The following is a 25999-nucleotide window of genomic DNA, read 5'->3' on the forward strand; positions in this document are numbered from 1 at the left end:
TGTGGCACACGAAGCCCAAATATATGGCCCATTATAGGAAAAGTTTATTGACCACTGGTCCAGAGTATCCTTTTTGAGTTATAATGTGCTTTTGAATGCTAGAAAACCAGCTTCTGAGATAGAGTAGACACTACATCTCTAACAAGGTCCTGGGTGTGATATCACTTCTTCTGGTCCCCGGACCATACTTTGAGTCATAAGAGTCTAGAGCTATAATGTCCAAAAAGCTAGCACCTGGAATGTGGCTACTGCAACTAAGGAACTACATTTTTAATTTTATTTCATTTTAATTAATTTGTATTTAAAATTTAGAACCAATACATGATTCAGTGATTGGAAACATTTTTAAAATGTTGGTTTGTAAATCAATTTTTCAACTGTCAATTTTATGAACTTTAAATACAGATCAATTACTTACAATAAAAGTTTAGTGTCCAAATTGAAATGTGTTCTAAATATAAAATGCAACCAAGATTTTGAATACTTTGTACCAAAAAGCCTGAAATTTCAATATATTCATATGCATAATTATATATCAAATCACTATCTTGTACACCTTAGAGAATGTCATATGGCAATCATATCCCAAAAAGACTGACGAGGGTGGAGGAGACTGTAAACTCTCTCCATAATAATTGTTACACTGATTTCATGTTGAAATATTTTTTATGTATTTGTCTAGGTAAAATTAATTTCAATTATTTCCTTTTCGTTTTTAAATATAGCTATCAGAAAATTTTAAATTCCATATATGGCTCATTGTCTATCTCTATAAGACAGCACTGGTCTAAAGTGGCCCAGGTCTGTGTTCCCAAATGCACCCATCAGCCAAAGAACAGGGTTCTATCACCCAAGGGGGGTGGCCTAATGGGAGAAGGTAGCTCATGGAAAATGTACAGAAAAAAATAATTTGTAGATGAAAATTATCCGTTTGTCTAGAGATTCTCAGGTAAAAAAGGAACTCTGAAAGAATCCATCTTTCTCTCCGATGGCATGGTATACTCGTGGAACCGACACTTGAATGCTGTGCATTTCCGTGTATTCTCCTTTGAACGATGGATGAACTCTAGATCATCCTGAAAATAGTGAGCATAGCAGGTGCAATGAAAGATCGGAGTGAGTTTAGGTGCCTTGCTCAAAGCCAGGAAAATACAGCAAATGTGTCCTACGAATTTCTATAACCAGAAGATTTGAAAAAACATTGGAAGTCAATATCTATAAGCAAAGAGAAAAGGGATAGAAAGGAATCAAAACAACAGGAAGGGATTCTGAAGGATAGATCCTACCAGCAACCTGGAATCTTCTTTGGGACGATCTTAATTTCAACTGATGGGGTAAACACATGCTTATCGTAATTGAAGGTGTGTATTCAACTGATTCCACAAGTGTTTGACTCAAAGACCAGCTAAGTCCTGAAACCCAAAGGACTAGAATAAAATGTAGCAATGATGCAGAGAAAGGAAACAGAATTTTTTTATAGTTTTTCTACTGATTCAGTTCCTTTCCCCTCCTTTCTCTAAAATGTCTATTTATGTATTCCTTTTAAAAGTGCATGGAGTGCAAATAAATCCTTTTGAAAAGAAGAATGAGAAAAATGCTTCACTTCATAGAACTTTTCCTCACTAAGTATTCATTTTTTTTTTTATGATAGTCACACAGAGAGAGAGAGAGAGAGGCAGAGACATAGGCAGAGGGAGAAGCAGGCTCCATACACCAGGAGCCCGACGTGGGATTCGATCCCGGGTCTCCGGGATCGCGCCCTGGGCCAAAGGCAGGTGCTAAACCGCTGCGCCACCCAGGGATCCCCTCACTAAGTATTCAAATCAGGACCTCACATGAAGTAGTCTTTGGACAGAGCATCACTTAACTCATGTCATGACCACCACTTACGGAAGAAGAGTCGAACGTAAGGAAGACAAGTTAGAGATTAAAAATAAATTAATAGGAAAGTATAACTCAATTTGCCAAAAGAAAGTTACTTTACTTGTATGTAGAGTCCAAGCATTTATTGATGACATAAAATAAACTGAAATTGGGATTAAAATGGATGGTGTGGATTTTTTTCTGCTGGAGGCTATCTATTCTCCAAAAGTTCAGAGAGGACAGGAAGGCAACATCATAGAAGATGGTGGTATCTTAGGGATTAGTTAAAAACTACTTAACATTTTAAAAATGAAAGCCACATCTGAAGCCACACAAGATAAATTAATTTTTTCCTTGGATTCTATGAGCATCTCCCAATCTATTCAATAGATTGTTTGGCTTAAGTCACCCAGACTGCATTTCTGTCACTTGTAAGCAAAGAGCCTGTGGCATTCTGAACTTACACGATGGGAAAATACATTAAGAGGTAACTTAGCCCATCTCCAGATTATCATTAGGTGGAATTAGATATAAATGATCTCAGACAGGTGGAATCGGACCTACCTATGTAGAAATAGTGTATTCCACACTGTCATCTACTAAGAAACTGAATGTTAGGGGTGCCTGGGTGGCTCAGTTGAGCATCTGAATCTTGATCTCAGCTCAGGTCTTGATCTCAGGGTTGTGAGATCAAGATCTCACATTGGAACCTGTTAAAAAAAAAAAAAAAAAACTGAATACACCTACCAAGAAGTTCTTGCATCTAATTTAAATTCTTAATTTTTGAACTAAATTCATTCAGTGCTATCATCTCATGACATATTAAATACTTGTTAGATAGCAAGAATGGTAAAATATTGACACAGAGTGGTGAGCACACGAGTGTTCATTATACTATTCTCTCTACTTTTGTCAAGTTTGAAAATCTCTAGAAGTTGTTCTTTTTAAAATGCCTATTATGTGTGTAAACATAGCAGTAATATTGTGGGAAGTCCAAGACAAGGTCCTATCTTCAAAGAATGCATAAGGTAAAAGAATAAACTGAACAGGGATCCCTGGGTGGCGCAGCGGTTTAGCGCCTGCCTTTGGCCCAGGGCGCGATCCTGGAGACCCGGAATCGAATCCCACATCAGGCTCCCGGTGCATGGAGCCTGCTTCTCCCTCTGCCTATGTCTCTGCCTCTCTCTCTCTCTGTGTGACTATCATAAATAAATACAAATTAAAAAAAAAAAAAAGAATAAACTGAACATTCGTGGCCCATACAGAAAAGTATTCATGAACACAAGGCCTGGACTAAGGGTCCCTCCGATACAGATGAATATCGTGGAGGAACTTACACTGGCATGAGGGAGCCAAGCAGGCGCACAAATAACAAAGATCAGTGAATTCCGTGAGGTGGGTATCAGGGCTGTGACTCTATTTTTATTTATTTTTATTTTTTGAGAGAGAAAGAGGAAAAGAAAAAGAGTGCTTGAGAGCAGGGCTGGGGCAAAGGGAGAGAGAATCTCAAGGAGACTCTGCGCTGAGTGCAGAACCCAACGCAGGGCTCTGAGATCATGACCTGAGCCAAAATCAAGAGTCTGACACTCAACCAACTGGGCCACCCAGGCACCCCCAAACTTCAACTTTAATGTTAGAGGATGTGCTACTGATGTTAAACAATTGACAGCAGTGGCCCAGCCAGCTGGGGCTCTGATCTTGAGTGGACAAAGGGAGTTACAGATATGATTTACCAAAACCTCTCTGGGCAGGGGTGGTGCAGGGGAAGGCACTCTGAGTGTACACATAAGGCATCCATCAATAAGCAGCTTGGGTTGAGGAATGACATACCCAAGGACACGCTGTGGCAAGAGTGGGTGACAGATAATCTGCCTTCTGAGGTGCATAGGCCCTATTACCTGTAGGGCTAGCATAGCCTAGTGTTAAGAATAGGCATTGTCATTGGATGACATGAATTTGGATCCTGGCTCCACTCTTCTTTTTTTTTTTTTTTTTTTTTTAATTTTGCAAAAAAATTTTGATTGTGGTAACATAGACATAAAATTTACCTTTTTTTTTTTTTTGCCATTTGTAGGCGTGTTATTCAGTAGTGTGAAGCACATTCACATCATTGTGCAACCAATCTCCAGAAGTCTTTTCATCTTGCAAGACGGAAACTCAGTACCCATTAAACAACAACTCTCCACTCCTGCCTCCCTGTAGCCCCTGACAACCACCGTTCTACTTTCTCTCTCTCTAAATTTGACTATTCTAGGTCCCTCATAGATGGTTTGTCTCTTTGTGACTGGCTTATTTCACTTATCACGATGGCCTCAAGGCTCATTCAGGTGACCTGTGTCAGAATTTCCTTCCTTTTAAGGCTGAGTGATATTCCATTGCGTGGTTAGACCACACTCTGTACACCCATTTATCCATCAACAGTTGCATGGGTTGCCCCTACCTGTTGGCTTATTGTGAATAATGTTGCTGTGAATACAGATGGCGAAATATCTCTTTGAGGCTTGCTTTCAAGTCTTTCGATGCTCTACCCGGAAGTAGAATTGCTGGATCATGTGGTAATTCTATTTTTAATTTTTTGAGGAACCATCGTATTGTTTTTCACAGCAGCTGCACCACCTTGCATTCCCACCAGCGATGTGTTAGCGTCCCAATTTCACTACATCCTTGATGACACTTGCTGTTTTCCTTTTTAAAATCACCGCAGCCATCCTAGTAGGCAAGCTGGGATGTTTTAACACTCACATCTGATTTGGAAGGTGTAAATCTACAACCTGTGGCACAGGGTCCTGAAATTAGCCACAGTTGGTGGTCAGAATGGGACAGGTCCCTGCAGGAGAAGGTCACAGACCAGCTAGTGCCAGAGAACCCGAAAGAGCCGGCAAGACCATGGCTGCCCAGATGAGGGAAGTGCAGTAGAGCCACACCCTGAAAACTCTGCTTAGCTAGGGCTGCCTTCTACCACAAGTATGTAGGGAAAAGCCTGACAGAGCGTAAAGAGGAACCAAAGTTATTAAAAGAATGGAGGACTTGGTCCATCGCAATGACAAAAGCTCCAAGGGGTAGTTTGGGTCATTGGTGTCCACTGTTTACAAATACACAATGGGCAAAAGCAGCAAGGGAATTCTTCTTCGAAGAAAAGAATCGCATTAAGTAGGGAAAGTAGACTAGGAGGATCACAAAGACTTAAAAAGAAGAATCTGGGTTCAATATTAGGCAAAAATACTAAGATAAAGCTATACCAGAAAGTGAGGAAGTGCTATTTTTGGAAATCCCTCTGCTCAAAGTAGTTTGTCTTATTGGAGGGAAAGTTCAGTCTTCCTACAGGTCAGTCAAATCACTGAAGACTGTTCAGTCTCTGGCTTCTTGGATACGTATTTTTTTAACTTTGTCATTCAAAGCAAATATTTCCCTGTTCCAAATTGAGTTCAGAAAACTCTCAAATTTCAGATTCAGCATGTCTGAAATCGAACTCTTACGTTTGCTCCCCTCCCACCCTACCTCTTTAAAAACTTCCTCCGGGGGCCTGGCCTTCCCTGCCCAGGTGAGGCCAGTGGAATCTTCCCGCTGCTCCTCCTCTTTGCTTACACAGTTGGGTGGTTTCTTCCCAATGACTGACTTTCTGAATCTGCCTCCTGACTTCCTTCCCTGCTGCCTCCGATCTAATCCTCATCCAGCCTGATCTATATAGAGTGGCAGTGACTTCCCCTCCCATGAGAACTACCCTCTAGTCTCCACCCTCACCCCTCCACCTCTGAGCCCACCTCCAGCACTCCCAAGCCCCAAACCCATCCACCACTCATGGCTTCCCAAAGAATAACTCAAAAAGCTTAAAATGGCCTTCAAGGCAAATTAACCTTTACCCTCTCAACCAACCCCACTTCCAGGACCCAACATGCCTGTTTTTAAAAAGTTACATTATTGGCAAAACAACATTCTAATAGCAAAAGACACTGAAGGCAAATATCTCCCACAATCCCATCAGCTATCTAAATCAATATTTCTGCACATTCTCGCCCATATGCTCAATCCATGTTGGCAGATTTGTTGTAATGTCGGTAGAATTTTATATCTTCTTATTTTACTTGACATGACATTGTGAACAATTTTCCATTTTGTGACAATCTCTTTCTAATCTCCTCTTTGATATCTGACATTAGAAACAGTTGCTAAAATGCCATCTTGGGGTAAATATACTTCCAGGCTGGTAATTTTGTACCTATAAGATTCTTAATAGTGTCATTTCTGGGTCAAGAGGGACATGCATGTTAATTTTAATAGACATTGCCAGATTTTTTCCCTGGAGCATTGCTGCACTTCATGTTTCTACCAACAATGCGCAAGAGTGTCTGGTTTCATACATTCTCACCAGCCACTCTTTTATTTGTGCCAACCTCATGAGCTTAGAGAAAAGAGGGTACCTCAGTTTCTTCACGTGCTTATTGGCTCTTTGAATTTCTCTTCCTGTGAAAACCTTTAAATCCCTTGCCTGTTTTTTCTCTTGGATTGTTCGTGTTTTTCCTCCCACGTTGACCATCTTTGCAGGCAGTGGATCTTAACCTTTCATCCGCCATGTGTATTGCAAGGGTTTTTCCAGCATAGATCTCTCAGACTCCTTTTAGACCTAAGTCAGGAAGCTAAATGCCCTTCCATCTCATGGGAGAACGCATCCAATTTGCTGCATCCTTGGGCACCTGGCCCCATCTCCACCTCAACCCGTAAATTCCCTGCAAAATGGGAGTGATGCGTAAAGTACCTGTGCTGGTGTGAAAGACTGGAGGGGAAAAAGCCAGAGTCCCTGAATGAATGAAAGGGTGGAGGTGGGGCTGCAGAATGGCATAACATGTCATTAGAGGGTTGGAGAGGAGCCGGATCAGGCAGGAACTTGTAGGATTTATTTTAGGTGTAAGGGGAAGCTATGAGCTGGATTGTGTTTTGGGGAGGATGTCGGTAGCTGCTGGATGGAAGATGCATTGTAAGGAAGCAGGACCGGAAGCAAGGAGCCCAGCTGGGGGGATGTTGTGGTCCGGGCGAGAGTCAGTGGTTTGGACTAGGGTAGTGGCCCTGGGCATAAGGAGAGCTTGATACACACATGTTGAGTCATAACGAAGGGTAATACGGTCAATAGATTATGCTAAGAGATCAGACATGGAGTAGTAAGAGAAAAGGAGACGTAGGGATTGACCCCTGGGATTTGGGCTGAAATAAGTGGAGAGAAGGAGCAGATTGGGAGGGGCGTTCAGAGAGAAAACAAGGTCCAGTCTTGCACCTGTCAACTCTGAGATCCTGCGAAACAACCAATGGACAAGTGAGATGTTAGAAGACGGAGCTGGGACTTGATATCCGGCTGGAGACACAGATCTGCAACTAAACACGTAGATGGTATTCAACACCAGGGGAGAGGATGAGCCCCCCCCTCCCCAGGAAAAGAGAGCAGAGGGAGAAGAGGGGGTGGCTGAGGCCTGAATCTCAGGAGGAGGAGCCAATAAAGGAGATGGAAAAACAGCAGACTGAAGTGGAAAGAAGAAAGTGTTCAACAAGAGAGGGTGGAGATGCCTCCTGGAAGGGAAAGCAGGTGAGAGGAGGGCTGGCGGCAGAGTCCGGGCCGGAAGGCACCTGCCCAGAGCAGTGTCAGGATCACACCTGCGCTGTGGGGAGGATGCTGGACTGCGTGGGCAAATTGATGGAAGGTGAGGGAGTAGAGTTGGCGCGTGCAGACAGCTCTGTCAAGAAACACAGTTGTGGATAAAGAGTTGAGAAATAGGGAGGTGGGTGGAGAGGGTGTGGAGGAGAAAGAGAGAGAGAGAAAGACAGAGAGAGGTGCTTGGCTTCCTTAAGTGGGGGCAGGAGCACGTGGCTGCATGCTCATGGACCGGCTCCTAAGGTGGAGAGAGCAGTGAGTACAGAGCAAGAGGAAAGGCCTTGACCTGGGCAGGAGGAGGCCCCCTGCCTGGTGGCAATGGAGGGGAGGAGGGGGTCCTGGTCAGTGGGACTAGAGTGGGGTGCTGGGACAATTAAGACCCAGGAAGGGAAGCAGGAAAGGAATGGAGGGGGGCTTCAGAGAGAAGCATTTACAGAGTGGAAGAAAGGACACGGTCCTTACGTTGCTGAGAAGAGTGAAGAAAGAGCCCATCTCATAAAATTCAGGACACCAAAAATAAAGAGAAAATCCTCCAAACAGAGATGGGGGGAGAGGGATTACCAGAGTCCCCGCAGAGGAGTGACCATCGTGTCAGCCTTGTGTCTTATTGGCAACACTGGTCGCTAGGAAACAACGGAACACCAACCACATAGATAGTTCTAGGAAAAAAAAATTGGTTTTTCAAACCCAGAATTCTATACCAAATCTGAGTAGCACTCAAATGAAAGACACAATATAAAGACACCTTTCAGTCATCCAAAGATTCATAAAGTTCATACACCCAGACGGTCCTGAAATTTGTTGGAAGGTGAGTTCCAGCAAGCCAGAAAATGAGTCCACAAGGAAAATACGCAGCACTAAAACCACTGACAAAGAATCGGGAGTAGAGGGTGTGCTTATAATTAAATATAAATAATTGCTGGCTATTTTTTTTAAGACAGTCTGAAACTCAGGCTCAGATCCTGTAAACATGACAGACGGTGAGGAAGAGAGAAAGGAAGGAAGTGAAAGCCCAGTAAGTTCTTCATCTTGTTCAGGAGAGGATGTAGAGAATGTGAGTTTTTAAAAATGTAATCCTAATCCTAGAAGAAGAAATGATGTATACATTCTATTTCTAATTTCCAGAGGAAAAAGAATGAGACAAAGAAAATTCTATTAAGTCAAAGCAAGTAAAAGACTTTTTTAAGTGGAAAAAAAAAAAAAAAGACGGTGGGGGGGAGGGGGCACCTGGGTGGCTCAGCAGTTGAGCCTCTGCCTTTGGCTCAGGTGGTGACCTGGGGTCCTGGGATCGAATCCCACATCGGGCTCCCTGTAGGGAGCCTGCTTCTCCCTCTGCCTATGTCTCTGCCTCTCTCTCTCTCTCTCTGTGTCTCTCATGAATAAATAAATACAATCTTTAAAAAATATATATATATAAAAATATATTTCTATTCAGAAAGAGAAAGAAAAAACCCAGGAGAAGATGGTATGAACAGTTCTAAACGTAGCTCATTGAGGAAAGAGGATGAGCGAGTTACTAGAAAAACAAAATTTCTGAGCCAGGTTGTCTTCTCTTTTCCATCCCAATTGGGTGATGTTGAGGAATACCTCTAAAACTATATTAATATAGTCACTATGGCTGCATAATAAGTTACCCCAAAACTTAGTGGCATGAAACAACCCTTTATTTTGCTCATAGATCCTGTGAAGCAGGCCCTAGGACAGGATATAGCAGAGATGGCCCGTCTTTGCTACTAATGTTTGGGCCTTGGTTTGAAGACTCAAAAAGCTGGGTGGGGGTTGGTGCTGGCTGTGTTCTGGGGCCCTCATCCCCCCCAGGTGGGCCTCTCCGTGTGGCCTGGGCTTCCCCACGACACTGGAGGGCTGAGTTCCAGGAGCAGCATCCCAACAGAAAAACAAAAAACAGCCAAGTGGAAGCTGGAAGTGACAAAGCATCACTTCGATCCGTCTGTGACAGGTGAGGCCCTGAGGCCAGCTCATATTCCAGGGGAGAAAAATTAGACTCCACCTTTTGTGAAACATGGGTCAAAGAATTTGGGGACGTGTCTTTAGAAGTGGAGTCCTCTGTGGTAACATTTTAGGGGCTCTGTATAAACAAACTTTAATGTCGCAGAAAAATAAAGATAACACACAGCTAGCCCCGCAGACAGACATTTAAACATTAGTCTTGGTGATTTGTCATTAATACACTCATTGTGAAATTTTGCCAGCTTCCTTTTCCCGGGCTCTCAGATCAGGCAAATCTGGTAAGAACTGCAATCGAGAAAGTCTAGCTCTTTGCTATTTACAAGAGATAGAGACGAAATGAGATCCCAAGATAAATAAAAAGGGTAACAAAACTTTTAAGGGTCGTAAAAAAAAAGTATAGCAGATATCTCAACAAAACGACCTCAGGGTGAAAATATTCCGGGAATTCATTAACCTTACAAGTAATCAGGAAAATAGAAGTTAAAACAACAAGATATCAAAGAAATAAGATTTAAAACTACTAACAATAAATAAATAAATAAATAAATAAATAAATAAATAAATAAAACTACTACTAACAATGTCCATGGTTTGCGTAGAGAAGGGTACGTATATTCACTACCGATGGGAAGGTGAAATTTTACAACTTTTTTTATTTTTTTAAATAGTCTTTTTTTTTTTTAAGATTTTATTTATCTATGCATGAGAGATGAGAGACACAGAGAGAGGCAGAGACATAGGCAGAGGGAGAAGCAGGCTCCCCGGGGAGAGCCTTTACAACTTTTTTTAGAGGACAATTTGCAGTATCTGTCAAATATTAGACCCCATAGCCCTCAACCCAACAATTCCCCTATTAAGTATGCCACCTGCCTGCATCTTTACTGATGGACTACTTGCAAACACTATGCAGTAATTCTATGAAAGGAAGATCTCTACCTAATGACACGGAAGGATTTCCAAAACAGTGTCACGTGAAAAAAAAGCAAGCAGCAGAACAATCCACACTAGCATGAATCCTCTTATTTTTTTTAATACTCTTATTTTCTAAATTCCAGAACTAAATTATGAATCTACCTCTTGTTTAAGTCCATACATACGCAAACACAAAGAAAAATGTGAAGGACAGTGACTTCCCCTGAGGACTGCAGTAGGATTAGAATTTGGGGATAGATGGCAATTTAGTATTTTGTGCCTTCAGGTCCCACTCTGTTTAGGGCGAAATATACATCTGTTCGCTGTGATAATTTTAAAAATGGAGAATGAAAAAAATTAAATAAATAAATAAATAAATAAATAAATAAATAAATAAAAATGGAGAATGACACAAGCTCCCTCCTTGTTTTGTAATCCTGTTGGCTCTATTGATATGTAATTCCCCCATCACACGATGCACCCATTTAAAATGTATAATTTGACAACTTAGTAGAGTCAGAGTTGTACAACTGTCCTCGCGATTATAGAACATTTTCTTCAAAAAAAAAAAAAAAAAAAAGAACATTTTCTTCAGCCTCAGAAAAAGCGATGGGCCCTTTAGCTACCCCACCCTCACCCCCACCCCCAGCCTCCCTGCTTCCCAGTCCTAGGTACCCACTAATCTGTTCTGCGTCTCCATAGGTTTGCCTACTACACACACTTCCTATAAACGGAATCTGATAATACGTGGCCTCTCGTAACTAACTGGCTTCTTGCCCTTAGCATAAGATTTTCAAAGCTCATCTGTGTTGTAGCCTGTAGTGATGCCTCATTCCTTCTTATGGCCAAATAATATTCCATCCGATGGATAGACCCCATTTTGCTCATCTATTCGGCAGGTGGTGGGCATCTCGGTTGGTTCCATCTTCAGGCCATTGCAGATAACACTACTGTAAGCATCCGTGTACAAGCTCTTGCGTGGACACAGGTTTCTATTTCTCGCAAGTGTACACCAAAGTGTGGGCCTGCTGGGCCAAATGGCAGACCAACGTTTACCTTGATGAGGAACTGCCAGGCTTTTCTCACGTGGCTGCATCATTTTATGTCACCCCCCAGCAGCGTATGAGTGTTCCAACTCCTCAACATTCTCACTAACACTTATTATCTGCATTCCCCCCCCCCCTTTTTTGATGATGGCAATCCTAATGTTTTTGCCATCTGGTTTCTCATCGAGGTTTTTATTTGCATTTCTCTGGTGATTAATAATGTTGAACATCTTTTCAGGTACACTTTGGCCATTTGTATACCTTCTTTAGAGAAACATTGGTTCAGATCGCTGGCCCATTTTTAATGAATTAATTTTATTGCTGAGTTCTAAGGGTTTTTTATGTGTTCTAGACACAAGTCCCTTATCAGATAGATGGTTTGCACCTGTTTTCTCCATCGTGTAAGCTGTCTTTTCACTTTCTTAACAGTGTCATTTGAAGCACAACTTTAAGAATTTTGATGAAGCCAAATTTATCAATTTTATTTTCTGTTGCTTGTGCTTTTAGTGTTATATCTGAGAAATCATTGCCTAATCCAAGGTCATGAAGATTTACCCCTGTGCTTTGTTTTCCTTTTTTACAGTTTTTGCTCTTTCATTTAGGTATTTGATCTGTTCTGAGTTAATATTTGCATATGGTATGAGGTAGGGGTACAACCTCATTCTTTTGAATATAGATATCCAGCTGTCCCACCAGCATTTGTTGAAAAGACTATTCTTTCCCCCACTGAATAGTCTTGCCACCCTTGTCAAAAAATCAATTCACCATAGATACATGGGTTTATTTCTGGGCTCTCAATTTTATTCTATTGATCTATTTACCCTCATGCCAGGACCACACTGTCTCAATTACTTTTGCTTTATTAAGTTTTGAAATCACAGTGTAAGTCCTTCAAATATCACTCTTCTTTTCAAGATTGTTTTGGCTACTCTAGGTTCCTTGAGTCGCATATAAATTTTAGGACCAGTGCATCAACTTCTACAAAGAAGCCCAGCTGAGATTCTGATGGGGGTTCTCGTGAATAAAACAAACTTTTAAATGGTATATTAATTACTGTGTTGTTGTTATTATTGTTTTATGGGAAGTGGGAATAAACTAACATTCACCAAGTGGCTTTATAACACGACTACAGGAGTTAATAGATGTCAGCGTGTGTCATCATCCGGATCCAGAATTGCCAAACTCTCACTATATTGCTTCTGAAGGAACCTTTCAAAACAATACTTCCTTCTCCATCTATGTTTTCCTCTCCCAGTTTAGGCCTCTAGCATTTCTAGTTTGCATCACTGAAGCATCTTCCAGAAGTCACTCTGCCTTTACTCTGGTCTCCTCTCTCTAACCCATCTTCCAACTTGAAGTCAGGATCATCTGTCTGAAACTCAAACATGATGCTCTCACCTCCTTTTTTCCCCCCTCTCTCTTCCTTTTGAAAAACACTTTAGTGACTATCCACGGCCATCAAGATAAAGCTCAAATTCCTTGACATGAGGCTCTTCTAAGTCTGGCCTCTAATCATCTGCTGCTTATCTTTTATCCCTCCTTCTCAGTAGTACCAACCCACTCTATATTCCAGGCATGCCAAAAATCTATGGTCGCGGAGTACACCGGGTCCTTTTATGCCTCCCTACCCTGGCACACATGTGACCTTTGTCCGGAATGCCTTTCCTTCTCATCTCTCTGGAAATCGATGATGATGGTGATGATGATGATGAAGATGAAGAAGATGATGATGATGGTAGAACAAGCATGTATTTGGTATTAAAGCGTAAATAATAAGAAGCATATAAAATTGAAATTTAAAAATCTACTCTCAACCTCCAGTCACATCCTTTTGTTCTAGCAATTTTTACTCTATGTATTCTCAGACTCTGTTTTCAGGTGCGTACACATTTATGTTAATCTTCTTAGTGTATTGACCCTTATATCATTATGGAACATTCCCTGTTCTGATAATATTCTTTGCCTTTAATACTATTTTATTGTTGCTTTTATAATCACTCTAACTTTCTTATGTTTAAGGTTTACATGATATATCTTTTCCCATCCACTGGTTTTTCAACCTGTTTGAGTCTTTATATTTAAAGTGCATTGCTTCTAGACAGCATATAATTGGGCCTTGCACTTTTATTCATTCTGACAGTCTCTGCCTTTTAATTAGAATACTAGTCCTTTTTATTTAATATAATTATTTATGTAGTTATTATTAAGCTTGTAATTTTACTATTTGTTTTCTGTTCACCCCTTCTGTTTCTTCTTCTGTTTCTGTTCTTTCCTTTTGAGTAACTGCATATTGTTTTAGAATTCCATTTCAACTTGTTTTGTAGCTATATCTCTTTGTTTTTTAGTTATTGCTGTAGGATTACAATATACATCCTTAATTTTTCATAGTCTGCTAAGAGTTATATTGCACCACTTCACATAAAATGTAAAAAGCTTGCAATCATATAGGTCCATTTGTAGCCTCTAAACTTTATGCTGTAATTGTTATAATTATTACATCCACATACATTATAAACCCCATAATACCATGTTATATTTTTTTGCTTTAAACAATTATTTATATTTTAAAGAAACTGAGGGCAAAAACTATACTTTATAATTATCCACATATTTACCATTTCCAGTGATGTTCATTTCATGTTACAGACCTGGGTTTCCATCTGATTTCACTTTACTTTAGTGTGAAAACTTTCTTTAGCATTTCTTGTAGTGTGGGTCTGCTGCTGACAAGTTCTCTTAGCTTTTCTTTAATCTAAAAATATCTTTATTTCACCTTTATTCTCAAAGGATATATTCACTAGATACAGATTTCTGGGTTGACTTTTTTTTTTTTTTTTTTTTTGCCTACCAGTACTTTTCTTTTCTTTCTTTCTTTCTTTCTTTTTTTTTTTTTTGCCTACCAGTACTTTAAAGATACCGTTCCTCTGCCTTCCAGCCTCCTTTGTTTCTGACAGAAGTCCCACACTATTTGAATGTTTGTTCCTCTGTACGAAATATGTCATCTTATCTGATTACTTTCAAGATTTTGTTTTCATTCCGTTCTCAACAATTTGACTACAATGTCCTAGGTATGTTGTTGTTTTCAAGATCCCGCTTTGTAGTTTCCTGAGCTTTTTGAACCTGTTAACTTATGCCTTTATCAACTCCAGCCATTTCTTTAAACTGTTTCTTCAAACATTTTCTGTCTCATTTTTTCTCTCCTCTCCTACTAGGACTCCATTACAATATGTAAGTTAATTCTTCTGGTGTCCCACAAGTTTTTGAGGCCCTGCTCATTTTTTTTCCAGTCTTTTTAAAAAATGTTATCTTCAGGATGGATAACGTCTTGATTTTTTCTTTAATTTCATTGATTCTTTCTTTTGTTGTTTCTTTTCTTCTCTAAAGCCATCAAGTGAATTTTAAAATTTCTAATACTGACTTTTTTATTTCCAAAATTTCTATTTGGTTCTTCTTTACAATTTATATTCTATTGAGATTTTCTATTATTCTCTCTATGGGCAAACATGTTTCCTATATATTCTTGGGCATAGTCATAATAGCTACTTTAACATCCTTTTCTGCTATTCTAGGGGTGACTGGGTGGTTCAGACAGTTAAGTGTCCAATCTTGATCTCAGCTCAGGTCCTGATCTCAGGGTCATGAGTTTAAGCCTCATACTGGGAGTAGAGCCTACTTTTAAAAAGTAAATATATAAATAATAAGTAAACAAAATCCTTGTCTGCTATTCTAGTATCTGAATCATGTCAGAGTTGGTCTCCTTTGGTTGTCTTTTTTTTTTTTTTTGAATGAGTGATGTTTTCTTGTTTTATGGTATGTTAAGAGAATTTTGATTATATCCTAGACATTGTGAATGATATATTGTAGAATCTCCAGATTCTTATGTTTCTCTGAAAAAAATTTTTTTGATTTATATTGTAACTTGTGGTAAATTTGACTAAATTCACACTATAAATTTTGTCTCCACTGTGGTAAGGTGGCCGTAGCTGGCTGTGGTGTTTGTCCCATGCATGTGCAGCTTAGGAGCCAACCAGGGATTCGGGTAGAGTTTATGCACAGAATTTGGGCACAACCTCTCCTTTCTTGGATCCCTTTCCCCACTTTCCAGTGACTGTCACTCTAAACTGTGTCTTCAGGTTCATCAAGCCAATAATTTTGCAGGTTTCCTACCAGAATTTTAGCTGCCCTGCATGCACAGACTGGGGCCTGCCTTCAGGCTAAATGTTTCTTTAAAAGAAAGAAACTCTGTGATGTTCTTTTAAGTGTCAACTTTCCTCCAGCATCTGCTTGCTTTTTTCATCCTCCAGAATCTTCAGGTAGTTTATTTTTTTAGATTTTGGATATATCATTTTATTTTTCTTGACCAATTCTAAAGAAGTCTATGGCCAGAAAAAAGAAAAAAGAAAAGAAAAGAAAAGAAAAGAAAAAAAAGAGCTAGGAATCCCTGATCTCATTGTAAAAGGGATTTTGATTTTTAGTCCTTATAATAAGGAATTTTCTAACACCCCACATTAGTCTAATTTTGTACCCTTACTGGGAAGACTAACCCTCAAATTTAAGTGGCTTTAATTGCTTGTTGTATTTAATCCTCACAACTCTCCTGCTGGGCACAGAAGGCTTCATTGTCCCATTGTAGAGATGGTAAAACTGAGCAAGAAAGGTTAGGCTGCTTGTCAAAGTCACTGTGCATGAGTGACATTTAAACCAGTCACTCATTCCACGTTGTCTTTCTTCATCTGGCTCTGAGACGTGGCTTGGAAAAAGACTAAGGTACCAGGACCAAGCCATGGTTGGAGAGAGAAGGTTGGAAAGCACCATCTGTGACTTTGATCTTGGCCCAGTTCTCATTAATCATTCAAGGCCGAGACTTTTCCCAGCTGGGCATAACCAACAGAATCCATGCTAACTCGCTAGAGAATGAAGTTAAAGAACAATTCAAGAAAATGTTAGGAAGTTGGCCACATCTCTAGGACCAGAGGATCCAGAATAGAGGCTGTGTGGCCAGCTTCAATGCCCATGGCCCCCCAGACACTCTTGGTCTCCCTCCCGGAGTGAAGTCCACCAGCACCTGTTCCTTTACATCTGTCAGTGGAGCCCATGGCTCACATCAGTGTGTACGTCGTCAGCTCTTCTTCAAGCACCTCATCCCAGCCATGAGAGGGCGGTTCTGGCTTCTGCGTGGGGAGGTGGGACATCCCCGGATGTTGGAAGGATGTTCAAGTGGTGCTGGGCAACCAAAGAATTCAATCAATGTGCACATTCCATGTCAGTGAGCCATTGGGCAGATCCCGTGTGACCTGCTTTTCTTATAATAATTTCTCCCAGTACGAGGCCAGAACAACCCCTTTTTCTGTGCTGCCTGACTTTGAGTTTCCCTCGTTTAGAGAAAAGCCAAACTCTGTAAGTAGACAGTTTTATAGGAGCATGACTCATGCTGGTTTTTGTTTAACTGTTATTGCACCTTGTCTATGATAAAATGACCGCATTTGGAATGTAAGCTGGATTTTTTCTAATCAATTATAAGAAAAATCAGATTCTAAAGATATAGTTGCTGAAACTTTCAATGTGTTCAGGGTCACCCCCAAATACTGACCAAGCAGACAAGGCTTTGTAATAGCATTTCCCCGGTTCCCAAGACTCTGCTCTGGGATCTGGACCGTGGGGGGTTATCTAGCCAAAAGGGAGTGTCTGGACAGCTTAGTGGGTTATGTGCTTTCCAAGTGACCTTTGGAATTTTGACTGAAAAATGGCAGAGACAGAACCAATTGGAGAGATGGGAAGGGATAACCCTACCCCGCCTGCAGTCCCTGAACTGCTTAAATCAATATGGACGGGAAGCTTGATTCCATATTCGGGGTAAATGAATTCATGTTGTATGAAAGAACCTTACTGTAACTGATTGTTTTATAGATTTTCTTGGGGGCAGCAATGAAAATAAAGGACTTTTTGAGCTTTTATGGTCATTTAGTTCTGTGCAATTATGTAAAAGCTAAATTGAACTCCTTTTCTTATTATCCCAAAAGTGTTTTCGGGGACTATTCAGCAATCGTGTTTGCAATTTTGGGAGTCATCCCAATTCCTTATTGTGTAATTATTATTTAACTATTTTATATATCTTAATGTATAATAAAAATCTCTCACCCACTTGCAAGTCCTTCTCTGGTTTCCCGGCTTACATGTCGTTCCTAAGATGTTCTAGGGCAAGATAAGCATATATGTAGACCCTCCCCCTTCTTTTCACATGCATGGGGATGTAGTATACACATTTTCCGCACTGTATATATAAATATATATATATATTCATATCCCTATATGTGCATTTGTATATTATATAGATGTATTGTGTATATGCATATATTATTATATGTATGTATACATGAATGTATCAGAGCTTTTCCTGTATATGTTCATATAGAGTTTTGTCTTTTTTAACAGAGACACAGAGGATAATTAACCAACTGTCTTGGTTACTTAACCAGTCTCCTATTATTTTTTTTAAGATGTATTTATTTATTTTAGAGACTGGAAGGGAGAGAGCACAAGCACAAGCAGGGGGAGGGGCAGAGGGAGAGAAATCCTCACGCAGACTCCCCACTGAGTGCAGGGCCTGTCCTGGGGCTCAATCCCAAGACCCTGAGGTCATAACCTGAGCTAAAATCAAGAGTCAGACGTTTAGCGGATTGAGCCACCCAAGCTCAATAACCAGGCCCCCAACCAGTCTCTTATTAATAGACATGCCTCTGTTTCCAGCTTTTGCAGTTATAAACAGTGTTTGGGTCAATATCTGTGTTTGCAGCATGTATGTACATATGAGAGTTTATGGGATTAAATTTCTTTAAGAGGAATTGTTAAGTGAAAGGAAATGACACTTTCAAGTTAGACAGGCATTTTTAAATTGTCTTCCAAAGAGGTTGGATCAATATATAATCCTACCTGTTTGCTCTATCCATTAGTCTGCACAGCACATTATCAAACGTTTTTCTCTTTACCCCCTTGACTCATGGAGCTTTACTTTGTTTATCTTTTATTCAGAGAATTAGTATTTCCAAACACACTTAAAATGCATTTGCATTTATTGTTTTTTATTAATAGACTCTCTTTATATACCCATTTCCTTTTGGATTGGGATTCTTTGTCACACGAATTTGTAGAAGTTCTTTATGTACAAATGGATGTGCTCTTCTCATTTAAAATAAGGCTGGCTTGTGAAACATAGAACTAAATGTGATTCGGTGTCTGTGACTAGGTATGGTTCTCCGTATGAGCAAATTCACAGATCACGCCACCGTTTATTCCTAGAGTACATCTCCTGATTTTTCATTTTCGAAAATAGGGCCATTAAATAGCATTTTGAAGTTATTTATAAAACTGTGCAATCCATTGTGGCATTATACATTTGCGGACTAAATTAAGGTGACTTTAAAGCATTTTATAGTTTATAAAACTATAAAAATTATAAAACTGTAAAATTAAGGAGACTTAAAATATTTTTATAGTTTATAAAACTATAAAAGTAATAAATACATACTCCTCTGTTTCAAAAGCCCCATATACACAAGGGTATAAACAAAAAAGAACAAGTCCTCTCCTGTCCCACAAAGGCAGCACCACTGTTAACAGCTCGGTGTGTATTTCTCCTAACTTCTGTCCTCTTTCTATACACTGACTATGTATATGCATATATATATGTTTAAATAATTTTTCCCCTGAGAAGTGGAAGCTACACACTGTTCTCCATCTTGCTTTTTTTTTTTTCCTTTTTTTTTTTTTTTTCCATCTTGCTGTTTTAGGTAAGGATTAACCCTGGGTGTCGAAAAAGGTAACTTTTGCAAAAAAAAATGTTTTTAACTCCAGTAGCTGACAGTACATTGCAGTAGACCAAGCAGGACCTGCTAATGGCTTCCTTGGGGAACAATCTATTGGGCGAGGGTGATGGGGCTTTTGGACACCTCGGGTAGGCAGCTCGCTTTTCCTGTTAATTCGGTGTCAGCTTTACACAGAGCACAGAGAGGCTTAGACTTGGGGGAAGCAGGGTCATAACCACAAGGAAAGAGGACTAGAGTTGAATCCTTCATGAGCCAGCACCTCAAAAGCTCTGGTTTTGATTTTCAAAAGATTTGGTTTCTCACCTCGTTTAAGTGTTGGCTTGTTTGTGTTTAAAGATGCGCCTCAAGGCATCAATCCTTGGAATGGGCCAGCAGAAGGAGTGGGGCCAAAGAAGGGGGTGTGCGGATGTGCAAGGGAAGTGCACCCCATCTCTTGAGCGGTAGGGTTTGGCCAGGTCTCCCGCCTTCCATGTGAGGAAGGCAGCTGATCCCACGTTTCCCCAGGTGGATCTGATGTCCAGTCATGCCCGAGGACGGAGTCTTGCTCTCCTGGGGCACCCTCCCAGCGGTGCCCTACAGGCAGAGGGTGCTCTGGAGCCGAGGTGGAGGGGTGCTTCAGGGCTGTCTTGCAGGGCTGAGGGTCTGTGCTACACCAAAGAGCCCAATTCAGGAGGCCCCCACGCACCAAGCCTTGTGTCCTGGCTGGGCTGTATCTCTCCAGAGAAAGGGGCCCTTTTTCCTCCTGGCAAAGGTACTCTCTGCTCAGCCAAGCCCCTGGAGGCCACATCTTCCCCGAGGGGGCTTCTTTCGAGTTAGCCCAGAGGCACTGTGCAGACTCTCCAGGCCCTGGCAGTCTCACCTGGCACAGCTTCAGAAGGCTCTGGATGGTTCTACCCAGGGGGAGCCCTGACATAGGGGGGTCGGGGCTTCCCAAGCATCTTTTGGGGCCACCCTTGAGCTGCCCTGCAAGGCTTGGGAATGAATTGAGCTCTGGGAGGGTGGCCGGGTAGCAGTTTTCTTGAATAGAATCCATTCTGTGTTCATTCGACAAATATTTGAGGCTCTCCCATATGCCAAGGCCTGTTCTAGCTCTGGAAATAGGCAGAACAGGACAGACAAGGTCCTGTCTTTGTGGAGCTGGCATTCTAGTGGGGGGAAGCCAGACAGGGAACAAGCAAAATAAGTAAACAAGACCGTTTTCCAGAGAGTGCTAGGAGGAAGCAAAAATGCACAGGGGCCTTAGGAGTGATGGGGGGTGGAGGGTTGGCTGGCACTCCACTCGGACCTCATAGGAATCTCTTGGAGAAGGTGAGCCGCAGATGACGGGAAAGGAGTTGCTCTCTCATCGGGAAGAAGCTTCCAGGGAGCCAGCAGAGCAAAGTGCAATGCCTGCAGGCTGGGAGATGCTCAGCTGGGCCAACAGCGGAGCGGGGAGCCAGGAGTCGGAGGCATGAGGAGAGCGGAGAGCCAATTTCTGCAGGGCCTCGCCAGGTTGAGGCATTCATTGTGCCCTCTTCTCCCACATGCAATGGGCAGGCCCAGGGGTTGACCAAGGTGAGTGACGTGAATTGAGTGCCTGTCTCATGGGTAACTCGGGCTGCTTTGTGGGAAAGAGTTGAGGGTCAAGGAGGCAGGGAGAGCAGCAGGGAGACCAGTTGGAGGCTGCCGCGATGGAGGAGTATAGAGGCTGGAAACCAGGAGAATCCAAGGGAAGGTGGAGAGAAGGGGTGACCTGGGGCCACGGGTTTGGCACTATTGCCAACGGACGGGTCTTCCAGCAGAAGCAGGGCCAGGAGCCCCCAGACGAGGCCAGAAGCACTGGGGTCACTGCCTTCCTGCTCACGTGGAATGAGTGATGCCCCACCAACGTGCTGAGACCCTGCCCAGCAGACCCCCAGGAGAGAAGGCCCCACTCATGCCCTCCTCTTGCTGCTCCCTTCCCTCAGGGTGAGAAGCCTCCTAGGCCAAGAAATGGCCTGCCCACACAGCCGAGAGCCAGCTGCCCGGGCCCACTTGGGCATCCAAGGGGTGACAGGGGGCAGCAATCTTCAGGGGGGGTCCGGGCAGTGCTGGAACCCTGTGCTGGGAAACTACTCCCACCCAACTCAGGACCCTTCCAGGGGTCCCTCAAGGGGGCGGGGAACAGAAGGGGGTGGTTGGCTCTCCAGGCACCACCATGTTCCAGAGTCAGATGCTAAATTTAACTTGGCCTTCTAGGACATGACAAGGATTTACTTGTCAAGGCAGAAAGGTAGAAGCATTTGATCTAACAGTTTGTTCATCTGGCCGGTAACTTTCAGTGTTTAAACAGATGGTATGTGGGCTACCATTCGTAGTCTTGTCCCGGATCCCACAAAAATGGGGTGGGGCTGCCCACATCATCCACTGCTTGCTTTCTGCAGTGTTCTCCAAATGCTGGGTGGGGAGTCCTGGGGTCCATCATCTACCAAGAGAGTTCTCTAACAGAACAGAATAGGAGGCTTTCTTTCCCCCCGATTTGCCAAACAAAATTGAGATAATGGATAGAATTCTCGGAATTTTAAATTTCAATTCAGTGTTCTTTTTCTAAAATTTTTTGGTGCCTGTTATTGCTTATCTGCCAGCAGTGGCAAGCAAATGAGATAAACCAACAAGCAGATGAAGAAAACCCATACACACATCGTGGTCGATGAAAATCAAGAGAAAACTTGAAACATGTTGACTCTCATGAACCTGACAGTGTGGCTCTTTCACGCATCTGAATCCTCGTGGTCGTGATTTCATGTGGTATATACATTTAACATAGCTGCATTTCCTAACAGTTTCAATCATTTCTAGCTCATGATGATGCACTTAATTATGCTTCGTGTGACTCCTGCGTACCTTCCCCTAGAACAAGTGAGAATGTGCTACGATGAATTATTGTCACCGGTTTCCAGGAAAGAAGACAGAGGCGCAGCATATTCAACTGGCCCAAGGTCACCCAGCTGGGAAAGGATGAAGGAGGCGTTTGAACAGGTCTGAAGGATCCCCCGTATCACCAGGCCTCCTGGGGGGACAGGATGTATGATCTAATGAGGTATAAAAATGGTTTCTCCAAATGCCCAGAGGCGGTTGGTAAGAAACTCTAGGGCTCTTGGTCGACTGTCCACTGAGTCCATACACTGAACCTCCCAATATTTAAAACATCAAACGAATGAGTATAAACCTCAGTAAGCACTGCATTTGGCATAAGGAGTGACTTGCGTTTTGTTTTGTGTGTCTATGTTCTGGGAAGCTCTCTGAGAGTATTTTCCTGAGTCACTGTTGTTAGATATATTCACGTCCCCTAGTCAGAGCACAAACTGTGCCTGGAAAGTGCAGTTCTTGTCTTGGGTGTTATCTTAGCCAGTCCTCATTTATTATCTTAATTAGTCCTGCTTTGGAGTGGCCAATCTTATATCCATTAAGCTTTCGATAAAAGTAGTCAGCGGGGTTGGTGCCAGTCTCACTCTTCAGAATCTGATTAAGTTTCAAACTTATACGTGAATTCTTTTGTGTGCGCTGCGTTAAGGAAGGTTGACTTCGAGTAAAAAACTTCCCAGGCTTCCGTTTGTCTTCTCAGAGTGGTTAGTGTTGTGAACGACCCTGGACTCAGGCTCCATCCGAGAGCACCCAAAACTCAGCACCCACAACGCATGCAGGGGAGGGCTCCCCTCTCCCCATCTGGCCCCTACCTCCCCCAGCTCAGAAGCAGCCTCCTCTTCCGAGCTGGCTGGAGCACAGTTGACACCTACGAAATGCATTTTCACCTCTGTTGCTCATTTTCTCTTTTGTAAAAAGTAGATCCAGAGCCAGAAATCAGGCCTGGTGAGCCTGCAGCCTGTCAGATTTGGGATGGGCCCCTGTCCCACAGCCCTGGCCTGCCAAAGCACCCTGGAGAGTTCTGTCCTCAGCAACTGCCAAGTGTCATCACCAAAAAAAAGGCAAAAAAGGATAGTAAAGGTGGTCAGGCGATATATTCGCCGCTCTTCGTACTGGCTCTGTCTCCATTCAGCAGAGCCACGCAGCCATCTCCCTCCCACGTGGTTCCAGCCAAACGCTGACTGCCTAGGAGTCCCGTCAGGACACAGGCCCCTGCCAGCCGTGGGCACCTCCCATGGAAAGTGGTGGAACCACCAACCCTGGGGTCTCACCGAGGACCCGCAGCCAATTCTTGCGTCAGGGCTTGGAGAGCTCCAAGACTCCTGCTCCAGATGCCTGGGTGCTCCTTCACCTCAAACCCACACACCCACCCACAGACCACTATTTGCCCTCAGATGGCTTCCTCCTATCCCCAGGTGTTCTCTTCGACCTCAAAGGGAAAAACTAGAATACGGCAGGTAGATCCTGGAGGCTGTTCCTAGGCAACTGTCCTCTCTCCAGAGCCACAAAACATGCAGGGGTCCTGCAGGTGGTGAGATCTTGTGACCCCGAGGGGCTTGGAGGGGACCCTCTATTTTACCTGCGTGACATATGTTGGAGGATGATACCCCCAGCCAGAAGGAATGCATTCAGCCCCCACCTAGACTCTAAGTCCTGACATTCAAATCCATCCCTGTCCCCTCCCATCACTGGGGGTCTCGGGGCTCCACTGTTTTTCGTGGTCCGCCCTCCCCTCTCTAGCCGCTACCACAGTGACCTTTCAGCGACCCGGACTGGATTACAGTGCCCACCTGCTAAGAGCTGGACAGCGGAAGCCTTTGGGATAGGCTCTCTCTTTACCAGGAGCGGCCTTGGCCGTGCACCCAGCCCAGTCTGTGGATCCAGCCTTATCTAGGCCCCTCCCCAGCAATCCGTGCGCTCCAGCCCGCCACTCATCTTGTCCTTTGTTACCAGAACATGCCATGCACTGGCAGGCTCTCCACCTTTGCACCTGCCGTTCCGTCTGCCCATCCTTCCAGCAAATTCCTGCTCATCTTTAAAGGTGCAGCTCAAAGGTCTACTCCTGCCTGAAGCCCTCTCTAACCACCTATCTTAGCTTGGGCTGCCATCACCAAATACCACAGGGAGGGCAGGGGGGGCTTACACAACACACACTAACTTTCTCACAGTTCTGGAGGCTGGAAGCCTGGGATCAGGGTGCCAGCACGGTCAGGTTCTGGTGAGAGCTCTCTTCCTGGCTTGCACGCTGCCTTCTCCCCGTGTCCTCACGTGGTAGAGGGAGGAAGGGAGGCAGAGATGGACAGAAAGAGAGAGAGAGAAATATCTCCTTTTCTTCTTCTTATAAGGCCACTACTCCTATCAGATTAGAACCCCGACCTTAGGACTTTGTTTAACCTTATGACCTTCTAAAAACCGCATCTCAGAATACAGTCATACTGGGGGTTAGGGCTTCAAACTATGAATTTGGCGGAGGTGGGGGTACAATTTACCCCAACGTACTTCCCCAGACAAAGGGGGTTGCTGCCTCCCTAGGAGCCCCATATTCACCAGGGGAGGGTGTCCCTTTCTTGGAGCACCACCATCCCTCATCCCCATTTGTGTTTCCTGGTTTAACGGACCAAGTGCTCCTGCCCAATCCCATCCCCTGCTCTTTTGGGGCCACCCCCTCTGTGGAAGGACACTGTCTCCCAGCAGACCTTGGGTGCTGACCTGTCTTCCCAACTGTGCCCAGGGCTCTGAGGCGGCAGGGGCCTGCCTCTCACTCATCTCTAGGCACCCAGCAGGCCTCATGAGGAGAATTCTGGTTCCACTGTGGTTCCACTGGTGCCATGCTGGGTGAGGTCCCCACTTGGTGTCTCTGTCGCCCTGCCCCCATCCTCTTATTCCTCCCCAGCCCGGGTGTCTTCCCATCCTGAGAGGAGAGGGTCCTGCTGCCTGTACTGGCAACAGCAACCCCGGGCAGCACACCTGGTGTGCATTCTCAGCGCAGGAACGCCTTCAAGAGCCTGTGCTTTCTTACTACCCTGCGATTTTAGCAGGCTGTGATTTTTAGCACCGCAGAAAAAAACCCTGAAAATCCCACTGAGCGTTTTCGGGTTCCCGACCAGATGTCCACACGGGCAAGGTGCAGAAATGGGTGCTGCCTCTGGCCCAGAGAGTGGCTCCGGGCTCACAAAGGTTATTTATTTAATATATTTGCTTTTACGCTCAGGCCAAAAGCTTAAAATATCTCGTGTATGAGCTTTGGACCAAAAAAAAAAAAAAAATTGAAGCAGTTGGGCCATTAATCATTGGGAATATGTTGAATAGGAACTTGATTAAAGCACAGTATGTGTTCCGCAGACGGAGCTGCTGCTTCACAGTGACCGCAGTGGAAGCTCGGCCTCCCCGGCCGGCTGTGCTTTTGCGGGGCGCCTCCTCCGGGGCTCCCGGGCGGGCTCTGGCGCCTTGCCAGGCTCTGGAAGGCCACCTTGGGGGGGGGGGGGGAGGTCCTGGCCTGCGCAGCCCGGCTCTCCCCAAACGGGCACACCTCCAACCGGCGCCCGGGCGGTGTCGGGCTTCGGCGCACTAAGTCTTAAGGGGCGCTGCGGGGGAGGTAGAGGCAGCGGCGACCTGCGGGCCCCGGGGTGCGCCCCCGCCCCCCCGCCGCCGCCCGCGGTCCCGGGATAGAGCCGCGAGGCGCCACGTGGCTGGGGAGACGCGCTGCCTTAACCCCCAGCTCCAGCAGCGAATGCGGAGGCGGCGGCCAAGGGGACCCGGCCTGGCCACCTCGTTCCCCAGGATCCCGGGACCCAGCGCCCTGCGAGCCGCGGGCAGGGCCCTCCCGAGGTCCCCGAGGTCCCCGAGGTCCCCGAGCCCCGGCTCCC

General features: G+C 43.8%; 3 long non-coding RNA genes across 7 annotated transcripts; 2 read left to right on the forward strand and 1 right to left on the reverse strand.

The window, feature by feature from the left end:
• Positions 1 to 1812: 1812 nt before the first annotated feature.
• Positions 1813 to 8110, reverse strand: LOC111098332. 3 transcript variants are annotated; one of them, XR_005354796.1, is made up of 3 exons: positions 7964 to 8110; positions 4304 to 7227; positions 1813 to 2573 (listed from the first exon to the last, which is right to left on the reverse strand). It is a non-coding gene; the product is annotated as an uncharacterized LOC111098332 (long non-coding RNA). The 3 variants fall into 3 exon arrangements; XR_005354795.1 differs by lacking the exon at positions 1813 to 2573 and having other exon boundaries at positions 3842 to 6587; positions 7130 to 7227; XR_005354794.1 differs by lacking the exon at positions 1813 to 2573 and having other exon boundaries at positions 3842 to 7227.
• Positions 8111 to 8173: 63 nt separating this feature from the next.
• Positions 8174 to 13234, forward strand: LOC111098333. Of its 2 annotated transcripts, none has more exons than XR_005354797.1 (3): positions 8174 to 8309; positions 8443 to 8516; positions 13001 to 13234. It is a non-coding gene; the product is annotated as an uncharacterized LOC111098333 (long non-coding RNA). The 2 variants fall into 2 exon arrangements; XR_005354798.1 differs by having other exon boundaries at positions 8197 to 8309; positions 8439 to 8516.
• Positions 13235 to 16712: 3478 nt separating this feature from the next.
• LOC119870060 lies at positions 16713 to 22815 on the forward strand. Of its 2 annotated transcripts, none has more exons than XR_005353233.1 (2): positions 16713 to 16824; positions 22123 to 22815. It is a non-coding gene; the product is annotated as an uncharacterized LOC119870060 (long non-coding RNA). The 2 variants fall into 2 exon arrangements; XR_005353234.1 differs by lacking the exon at positions 16713 to 16824 and adding an exon at positions 21359 to 22016.
• Positions 22816 to 25999: the final 3184 nt, after the last annotated feature.

The sequence above is a fragment of the Canis lupus genome, chromosome 1 (assembly GCF_011100685.1).
Source record: "Canis lupus familiaris isolate Mischka breed German Shepherd chromosome 1, alternate assembly UU_Cfam_GSD_1.0, whole genome shotgun sequence".
Taxonomy (NCBI): Eukaryota; Metazoa; Chordata; class Mammalia; order Carnivora; family Canidae; genus Canis; species Canis lupus.